General features: G+C 49.3%; 1 protein-coding gene across 1 annotated transcript in view; it reads right to left on the bottom strand.

The window, feature by feature from the left end:
- Positions 1-10,000, bottom strand: part of LOC120050771 (unconventional myosin-X-like) — a 36,097-nt gene that overhangs the window by 22,151 nt on the left and 3,946 nt on the right. The window lies entirely within an intron of this gene.

Here is a 10,000-nt window from a genome sequence, read left to right as displayed (position 1 = left end):
GAGAGAGAGAGAGGAGGGGGAAGAGAGAGGAGAGAGGAGTGGGAGAGGAGAGAGGAGGGGAAGAGAGAGAGAGGAGGGGGAGAGAAAGAAAGAGAGAGAGGAGGGGGAAGAGAGAGAGAGAGAGAAAGAGAGAGAGAAAGAGGGGATACATATTACAGATGCAATGCAAAGGTAAATATTGCACAGTTGGAGTCAACAACATTTAGTCTCATTTCAATTAAATTCCAATTCATGAATCGAGAAAGAGAGGTATTTTCAGTTCTTGCAATTCCTTGAACAGGAAATGAGCACCACTAGTGTGTTGCTAAGACCCTTCCACTGGTGTATTGCGGGTGTGTTGCTAAGACCCTTCCACTGGTGTATTGCGGGTGTGTTGCTAAGACCCTTCCACTGGTGTATTTTGGGTGTGTTGCTAAGACCCTTCCACTGGTGAATTGTTGGTGTGTTGCTAAGACCCTTCCACTGGTGTATTGCGGGTGTGTTGCTAAGACCCTTCCACTGGTGTATTGAGGGTGTGTTGCTATGGCCCTTCCACTGGTGTATTGAGGGTGTGTTGCTAAGACCCTTCCACTGGTGTATTGCGGGTGTGTTGCTAAGACCCTTCCACTGGTGTATTGAGGGTGTGTTGCTATGGCCCTTCCACTGGTGTATTGACGGTGTGTTGCTATGGCCCTTTCACTGGTGTATTGAGGGTGTGTTGCTATGGCCCTTCCACTGGTGTATTGAGGGTGTGTTGCTAAGACCCTTCCACTGGTGTATTGAGGGTGTGTTGCTATGGCCCTTTCACTGGTGTATTGAGGGTGTGTTGCTATGGCCCTTCCACTGGTGTATTGCGGGTGTGTTGCTAAGACCCTTCCACTGGTGTATTGCAGGTGTGCTGCTAAGACCCTTCCACTGGTGTATTGAGGGTGTGGTGCTAAGACCCTTCCACTGGTGTATTGCGGGTGTGTTGCTAAGGCCCTTCCACTGGTGTATTGAGGGTGTGTTGCTAAGGCCGTTCCACTGGTGTATTGAGGGTGTGTTGCTAAGGCCCTTCCACTGGTGTATTGAGGGTGTGTTGCTAAGGCCCTTCCACTGGTGTATTGAGGGTGTGTTGCTAAAGCCCTTCCACTGGTGTATTGCGGGTGTGTTGCTAAGGCCCTTCCACTGGTGTATTGAGGGTGTGTTGCTAAGGCCCTTCCACTGGTGTATTGAGGGTGTGTTGCTATGGCCCTTTCACTGGTGTATTGAGGGTGTGTTGCTATGGCCCTTTCACTGGTGTATTGAGGGTGTGTTGCTAAGGCCCTTCCACTGGTGTATTGCGGGTGTGTTGCTAAGACCCTTCCACTGGTGTATTGAGGGTGTGTTGCTATGGACCTTCCACTGGTGTATTGCGGGTGTGTTGCTATGGCCCTTCCACTGGTGTATTGCGGATGTGTTGCTAAGACCCTTCCACTGGTCTATTGAGGGTGTGTTGCTAAGACCCTTCCACTGGTGTATTGAGGGTGTGTTGCTAAGACCCTTCCACTGGTGTATTGAGGGTGTGTTGCTAAGACCCTTCCACTGGTGTATTGAGGGTGTGTTGCTAAGACCCTTCCACTGGTGTATTGAGGGTGTGTTGCTAAGACCCTTCCACTGGTGTATTGAGGGTGTGTTGCTAAGACCCTTCCACTGGTATATTGCGGGTGTGTTGCTATGGCCCTTTCACTGGTGTATTGAGGGTGTGTTGCTATGGCCCTTCCACTGGTGTATTGCGGGTGTGTTGCTAAGACCCTTCCACTGGTGTATTGCAGGTGTGTTGCTAAGACCCTTCCACTGGTGTATTGAGGGTGTGGTGCTAAGACCCTTCCACTGGTGTATTGCGGGTGTGTTGCTAAGGCCCTTCCACTGGTGTATTGAGGGTGTGTTGCTAAGGCCGTTCCACTGGTATATTGAGGGTGTGTTGCTAAGGCCCTTCCACTGGTGTATTGAGGGTGTGTTGCTAAGGCCCTTCCACTGGTGTATTGAGGGTGTGTTGCTAAAGCCCTTCCACTGGTGTATTGCGGGTGTGTTGCTAAGGCCCTTCCACTGGTGTATTGAGGGTGTGTTGCTAAGGCCCTTCCACTGGTGTATTGATGGTGTGTTGCTATGGCCCTTTCACTGGTGTATTGAGGGTGTGTTGCTATGGCCCTTTCACTGGTGTATTGAGGGTGTGTTGCTAAGGCCCTTCCACTGGTGTATTGCGGGTGTGTTGCTAAGACCCTTCCACTGGTGTATTGAGGGTGTGTTGCTATGGACCTTCCACTGGTGTATTGCGGGTGTGTTGCTAAGACCCTTCCACTGGTGTATTGCGGGTGTGTTGCTATGGCCCTTCCACTGGTGTATTGCGGGTGTGTTGCTAAGACCCTTCCACTGGTGTATTGAGGGTGTGTTGCTAAGACCCTTCCACTGGTGTATTGAGGGTGTGTTGCTAAGACCCTTCCACTGGTGTATTGAGGGTGTGTTGCTAAGACCCTTCCACTGGTGTATTGAGGGTGTGTTGCTAAGGCCCTTCCACTGGTGTATTGCGCGTGTGTTGCTAAGGCCCTTCCACTGGTGTATTGACGGTGTGTTGCTAAGGCCCTTCCACTGGTGTATTGCGCGTGTGTTGCTAAGGCCCTTCCACTGGTGTATTGACGGTGTGTTGCTAAGGCCCTTCCACTGGTGTATTGCTCATAGTACAATGGGTTGGTAAATACCCATGTATACCATGTCCTTAACACAGATTCTCTTTTCAGGGACATTATGTTGCAACAAATACATCCTTCTATAGACATTCTACACCCTCTTATTCACTTCTCATTCTTTGACCTGCACTGTACCCTGCCATTACATCTGCCACCCTGTGCATGTCACTAATAAACTCATCTCATTTCATCTACACTATAAATACAAAAGTATGTCGACACCCCTTCAAATTAGTGGATTTGGCTATTTCAGCCACACCCGTTGCTGAAATGTGTGTAAAATTGAGCACACAGCCATGCAATCTCCACAGACGAAACATTTGCAGTAGAATGGTCTTACTGAAGAGCTCAGTGACTTTCAACGTGGCACCGTCATAGGATGCCACCTTTCCAACAAGTCAGGTCGTCAAATTTCTGCTTTGCTAGAGCTGCCCCGGTCAACTGTAAGTGCTGTTATTGTGAAGTGGAAACGTCTAGGAGCAACAACGGCTTAGCTGCGAAGGGGTAGGCCACACAAGCTCACAGAACGGGCCCGCCCAGTGCACAAGACGGCCGTCAGCACAAGAACTGTTCGTTAGGAGCTTCATGAAATGGGTGATTCAGAGGGGTTGGGTTAAATGTGGAAGACACATTTCAGTTGTACAACTGACTAGGTATCCCCCTTTCCTGTTCCAGCATGACAATGCACAAAGCGAGGTCATACAGAAATGGTTTGTCGAGATCGATGTGGAAGAACTTGACTGGCCTGTACAGAGCGCTGACCTCAACCCCATCGAACACCTTTGGGCTGAATTGGAACGGCGACTGCAAGCCAGGCCTAATCGCCCAACATCAGGGGGACCAACTCCATATTAATGCCCATGATTTCAGAATGAGATGAGCAGGTGTCCACATACTTTTGGTCTCTCTCTCTCTCTCTCTCTCTCTCTCTCTCCTTCTGCATGTGGAAGAGCCGAGCCCCCACATCTATGTCATCAGTTTCCATGGCAACTGGAAAGAAGGGAGGGGACAAGAGGGGAAGGGAGCCCAGTGGAACGAGGGAGAGGAAAAGAAGAAGAGAGGGAGAGAGAGATCCTTTTCTCCAGGATGCCTGGTCTGGTAGGCCATGTACACCTACCAGTCCTTTCATCTAACAGTTGTCATGAAGGAGAGGAGAGGAGGAGAGGAGGTGAGGAGTCCAGGCCTAGACTCACCCTGATATCAGTATAGCCACTGCACAGTACAATGAAGTACAATGCAGTACAATGCAGTAACAGTACATGATTGACATGTTATTTCCATGAAAAGCTCCTTCATTCATTCCACGGATGGCTGACGTCTCATCTGACAATAGAAGTAGAGTCCTATAGAATCCCAGGATGTTCATATGGCAACTCAGTTGGTTTCCAGACGTCTGGTTGGTATTTGACCCGACTGCCTGGTTTTTGAAGGGGATTGTACAGTGTCCGGTCTGAGGTGAATGCAGTCATAGGGCACAGCCACACCCTGAGCGTGTGTGTGTATGTGTGTGTGTGTGTGTGTGTGTGTGTGTGTGTATGTATGTGTGTGTATGTGTGTGTGTGTGTGTGTGTGTGTGTGTGTGTGTGTGTGTGTGTGTGTGTGTGTGTGTGTGTGTGTGTGTGTGTGTGTGTGTGTGTGTGTGTGTGTGTGTGTGAGAGAGAGAGAGACCAGATATGTACTCCTAATTCTCCAAGCTGGTTTCTAAGAGCACAGGAGTGTTGGTTAACACACGTTCCGTTTCCTGTTGCTGAAGGATTATTTTCCTGCTATGTGAAACTGGCTCAAATTAAGATCCAACATCTGTGGACACAAAGTTACACACGCACACACACACACACGCGCGCACACACACACACGCGCGCACACACACATACACACACACGTAATTACTTCCTCAGTGGAGGTCCGGACACATGGCACTTACGTTAAGTGTACGGCTGTGACTTCCCATGCCCCATATCTATTTATCTATTCACACTCTTTATACAAGCCATAGAGAACAGCACAGCCACACACACACACAGACACACACACTCCATACCCTTCTGTCCTCCCCACATCTCTCTCCATATCTCTCTGTCCTCCCCACATCTCTATCCATATCTCTCTATGATCCCCACATCTCTCTCCATATATCTCTGTCCTTCCCACATCTCTCTCCATATATCTCTGTCCTCCCCACATCTCTATCCATATCTCTCTGTCCTCCCCTCATATCTCTCCATATATCTCTGTCCTCCCCACATCTCTATCCATATCTCTCTGTCCTCCCCTCATCTCTCTCCATATATCTCTGTCCTCCCCACATCTCTATCCATATCTCTCTGTCCTTCCCACATCTCTCTCCATATCTCTCTGTCCTCCCCACATCTCTATCCATATCTCTCTGTCCTTCCCACATCTCTCTCCATATCTCTCTGAGATCCCCACATCTCTCTCCATATCTCTCTGTCCTCCCCACATCTCTCTCCATATCTCTCTGTCCTCCCCACATCTCTATCCATATCTCTCTGTCCTCCCCACATCTCTATCCATATCTCTCTGTCCTTCCCTCATCTCTCCATATCTCTCTGTCCTCCCCACATCTCTATCCATATCTCTCTGTCCTTCCCACATCTCTTTCCATATCTCTCTGTACTTCCCACATCTCTCTCCATATCTCTCTGTCCTTCCCACATCTCTCTCCATATCTCTCTGTCCTCCCCACATCTCTCTCCATATCTCTCTGTACTTCCCACATCTCTATCCATATCTCTCTGTGATCCCCACATTTCTCTCCATATATCTCTGTCCTCCGCACATCTCTCTCCATATCTCTCTGTCCTTCCCACATCTCTCTCCATATCTCTCTGTCCTCCCCACATCTCTCTCCATATCTCTCTGTCCTCCCCACATCTCTCTCCATATCTCTCTGTCCTCCCCACATCTCTATCCATATCTCTCTGTCCTCCCCTCATCTCTCCCCACATCTCTATCCATGTCTCTCTGTCCTTCCCTCATCTCTCTCCATATCTCTCTGTCCACCCCACATCTCTATCCATATATCTCTGTCCTTCCCACATCTCTCTCCATATCTCTCTGAGATCCCCACATCTCTCTCCATATCTCTCTGTCCTCCCCACATATCTCTCCATATCTCTCTGTCCTCCCCACATCTCTATCCATATCTCTCTGTCCTCCCCTCATCTCTCCCCACATCTCTATCCATATCTCTCTGTCCTTCCCTCATCTCTCTCCATATCTCTCTGTCCTCCCCACATCTCTCTCCATATCTCTCTGTCCTTCCCACATCTCTCTCCATATCTCTCTGTCCTTCCCACATCTCTCTCCATATCTCTCTGTCCTCCCCACATCTCTCTCCATATCTCTCTGTCCTCCCCACATCTCTCTCCATATCTCTCTGGCCCCCCCTCATCTCTCTCCATATCTCTCTGTCCTCCCCTCCCCTCATCTCTCTCATCTTATTTTCCTGTCTTTATCCCTACAATCTTTCAATCTCCAAGTCTCTACCCCTCTCGTTCGCTTCTCCTTCCCAGCATGGGAGAGGAATGCCTCTGTGTGTGTGTGTGTGTTTGTGTGTGTTTGTGTGTGTGTGTGTGTGTGTGTGTGTGTGTGTGTGTGTGTGTGTGTGTGTGTGTGTGTGTGTGTGTGTGTGTGTGTGTGTGTGTGTGTGTGTGTGTGTGTGTGTGTGCGCGCATTGGAGAGAAATGCCTGTCCATGTGTTGTGTTATGGGTTCACACGCATGTTATTCATGGCTCACACAGCTGCATACATATGGAGATAACACACACACCTCGTACACACACACATTGTGTATCGTGTCAGGGATGTAGTAATGTAATACCACATCATCAAACCTTTTACATTTGAATCTCTCTGTCTCTCCCCTCTCTGTCTGTCTGTCTCTCTCTGTCTCTCCCCTCTCTGTCTGTCTGTCTCTCTCTTTCTCTCTGTCTCTCCCCTCTCTGTCTGTCTGTCTCTCTCTTTCTCTCTGTCTCTCCCCTCTCTTGTCTGTCTATCTCTCTCTTTCTCTCTGTCTCTCCCCTCTCTGTCTGTCTATCTCTCTCTTTCTCTCTCTTCTCTGTCTGTCTGTCTGTCTGTCTCTCTCTTTCTCTCTCTCTCTTTCTCTCCGTCTCTCCCCTCTCTGTCTGTCTGTCTCTCCCCTCTCTGTCTGTCTGTCTCTCCCCTCAATGTCTCTCCCCTCTCTGTCTGTCTGTCTCTCCCCTCTCTGTCTCTCCCCTCTCTGTCTGTCTGTCTGTCTCTTCCCTCTCTGTCTGTCTCTCTCCCCTCTCTGTCTCTCCCCTCTCTGTCTGTCTGTCTCTCCCCTCTCTGTCTCTCACCTCTCTGTCTGTCTGTCTCTCCCCTCTCTGTCTGTCTGTCTCTCCCCTCTGTCTCTCCCCTCTCTGTCTCTCCCCTCTCTGTCTGTCTGTCTCTCCCCTCTCTGTCTGTCTGTCTCTCCCCTCAATGTCTCTCCCCTCTCTGTCTGTCTGTCTCTCCCCTCTCTGTCTCTCCCCTCTCTGTCTGTCTATCTCTCCCCTCTCTATCTGTCTGTCTCTCCCCTCTCTGTCTCTCCCCTCTCTGTCTGTCTGTCTCTCCCCTCTCTGTCTGTCTGTCTCTCCCCTCTCTGTCTCTCACCTCTCTGTCTGTCTGTCTCTCCCCTCTGTCTCTCCCCTCTCTGTCTCTCCCCTCTCTGTCTGTCTGTCTCTCCCCTCTCTGTCTCTCCCCTCTCTGTCTCTCCCCTCTCTGTCTGTCTGTCTCTCCCCTCTCTGTCTGTCTGTCTCTCCCCTCTCTGTCTCTCCCCTCTCTGTCTGTCTGTCTCTCCCCTCTCTGTCTGTCTCTCTCCCCTCTCTGTCTCTCTCACGCTCTAATATAGGATTATATGGTCTTACTGGGTAAAGTAAAGTAGTAAAGTGACTAATTCCATCAGATAACTTGATTGGCTTCCATCTCTGTGTCTGTGAGAACATCACACTGGATAACATAGAGAGAGAGGGAGGAAAGACACACACACACACACACACACACACACACACACACACACGCTATACTAGTAATTGTGTGTCACATTGATTTGTTGGTCATTACGCAGGAAGATCAATGCACTCTAAATGTGTGTGTGTGTGTGTGTGTGTGTGTGTGTGTGTGTGTGGGTGGGTGCGTGCGTGAGGGGGTACTGCTCAGTCGCTACAAAGAGTATCCTCGACAAACACACACACACACACACACACACACACACACACACACACACACACACACACACACACACACACACACACACACACACACACACACACACACACACACACACACACACACACACACAAGAGAGGGCCGCTTTCACAGATTATACTAGAGTCCATTAGCTTTGGCTAAATCTCTTCCCTCTTCTCTCTCTCACTATATTCTTTTATAAATCCACTCTCCCCCCTCTCTCTCTTCTCCTTCTCTCTCTCCCCTTTCTCTCGACCCCCCTTCTCTCTCTTCTCCTTCGCTCTTTCCCCTTTCTCCCGATCCCCCTTCTCTCTCTTCTCCTTCTCTCTCCCCCTCTCTCTTCTCCCCCTCTCTCTTCTCCCTCTCTCTCTCTCTCCCCTTTCTCCTTCTCTCTCTCCCCCTTCTTTCACTTCTCCTTCTATTTCTCCCCCTTCTCTCTATTCTTCTCTCTCTTCTCTCTCTCTCCCCCTCTCTCTCTTCTCTGTCTCTTCTCCCTCTCTTCTCCCTCTCTCTCCCCCTTATTTCTCTACTCATTCTCTCTCTCTTCTCCCTCGCTTTCCCCCCTCACTCTCTCCCTCTCTCCCCCTCTCTCTTCTCCCTCTCTCTCTCTGTTCCTCTGCATATACACTCACCTATCTTCCTCAGTTCTTAGTCTCTGGGTCCATTTCCTTCTCTACCCTCTCTTTATCCCTCTCCCTTTTCTTTCTATCTCTCCTTTCTTTTCATCTCTTCCTCTCTCTGCCTCCCCTCTTTCCTTCTACATTCATTTCTTTCCTTCGCCTGGCCCTGCTACCTCTCCTCCCTCTCCTCCCTCTCCTCCTCATCCCACTCTCCTTTCCCCTCCCCCCACTCCTTCTCTCTTTCAGATTGAATCTCAAGCCCCGCTCCCTGTGTGAATGGTCAGTGTGTGTGTTTGTTTGTGTGTGTGTGGGTGTGTGTGCGTGCGTGCGTGTGAGTGCGTGCGTGCGTGCAAGCATGTGTGTTGGTGTGTGTGTTCAGACTGTTGAGTAAGAGCCTGTAGAAGTACTGTAGAGGAGTAAAACATTTTTTAAATAAAATGTCTCCTTCTGTTATTTTGCCCTCTGGTGTGTTTTAGAGTGGGCTGAGTGTGTGTGCTGATTCAGTTTATCGTTGAATAACACACACACACACCCACCCACCGACCCACCCACACACACACACACCCACCCACCGACCCACCCACACACACACAGCAGAACCCCCCACATTTTCTACATTAGGATAGTTTAAAAATGGATGATGAGAGAGACAAAAAGAGGAGAGAGAGAGATATAGAGGTAGAGAAAGAGAGAGAGAGAGATATATAGAGGTAGAGAAAGAGAGAGAGAGATATAGAGAGGTAGAGAAAGAGAGAGCGAGAGAGATATAGAGGGAGAGAGAGATATAGAGGGAGAGAGAGATATAGAGGGAGAGAGAGATATAGAGGGAGAGAGAGATATAGAGGTAGAGATATAGAGAGCGAGAGAAAGATATAGAGGGAGAGAGAGATATAGAGGGAGAGAGAGATATAGAGGGCGAGAGAGATATAGAGGGAGAGAGAGAGACATAGAGGTAGAGATATAGAGAGCGAGAGAGAGATATAGAGGTAGAGATATAGAGAGCGAGAGAGAGATATAGAGAGAGAGAGAGATATAGAGGGAGAGAGAGGTGTACACTGCATCTCTCTCTCGCTGCACTGTGAACTGCAGAGTGATGTGGATTAAGAGAGCATAATATGAGTGTATGTGAGAGAGAGAAATAGAGAGATGGAGAGAGAGATGGAGAGAGAGAGATGGGGAGAAACAACAGAAGACTCTACAGGTGCAGGTGTGTATGTGTACATGTGGGTGTCTATCCAGATGTGTGTGTGTGTGTGTGTGTGTGTGTGTGTGTGTGTGTGTGTGTGTGTGTGTGTGTGGACTGGTCCCTGGAGCGTATCCTGTTCTCACGCTAGCCGCTGAAATCCAGGTCACATTACTTTCTCTCTGTATAACCCAGCTCTAACACAGCCTGTGTGTGTGGAAGATATGTCTAACTCTTTGTAGCGGCTGAGCAGTACCCCTCACACACGCACATGCACACGTACACACCCACACACACCAAA

The sequence above is a fragment of the Salvelinus namaycush genome, chromosome 7 (assembly GCF_016432855.1).
Source record: "Salvelinus namaycush isolate Seneca chromosome 7, SaNama_1.0, whole genome shotgun sequence".
Classification (NCBI taxonomy): Eukaryota; Metazoa; Chordata; class Actinopteri; order Salmoniformes; family Salmonidae; genus Salvelinus; species Salvelinus namaycush.
The sequence above is the reverse complement of the archived record's forward strand: the minus strand, read 5'-3'. Positions and strand labels throughout refer to the sequence as shown.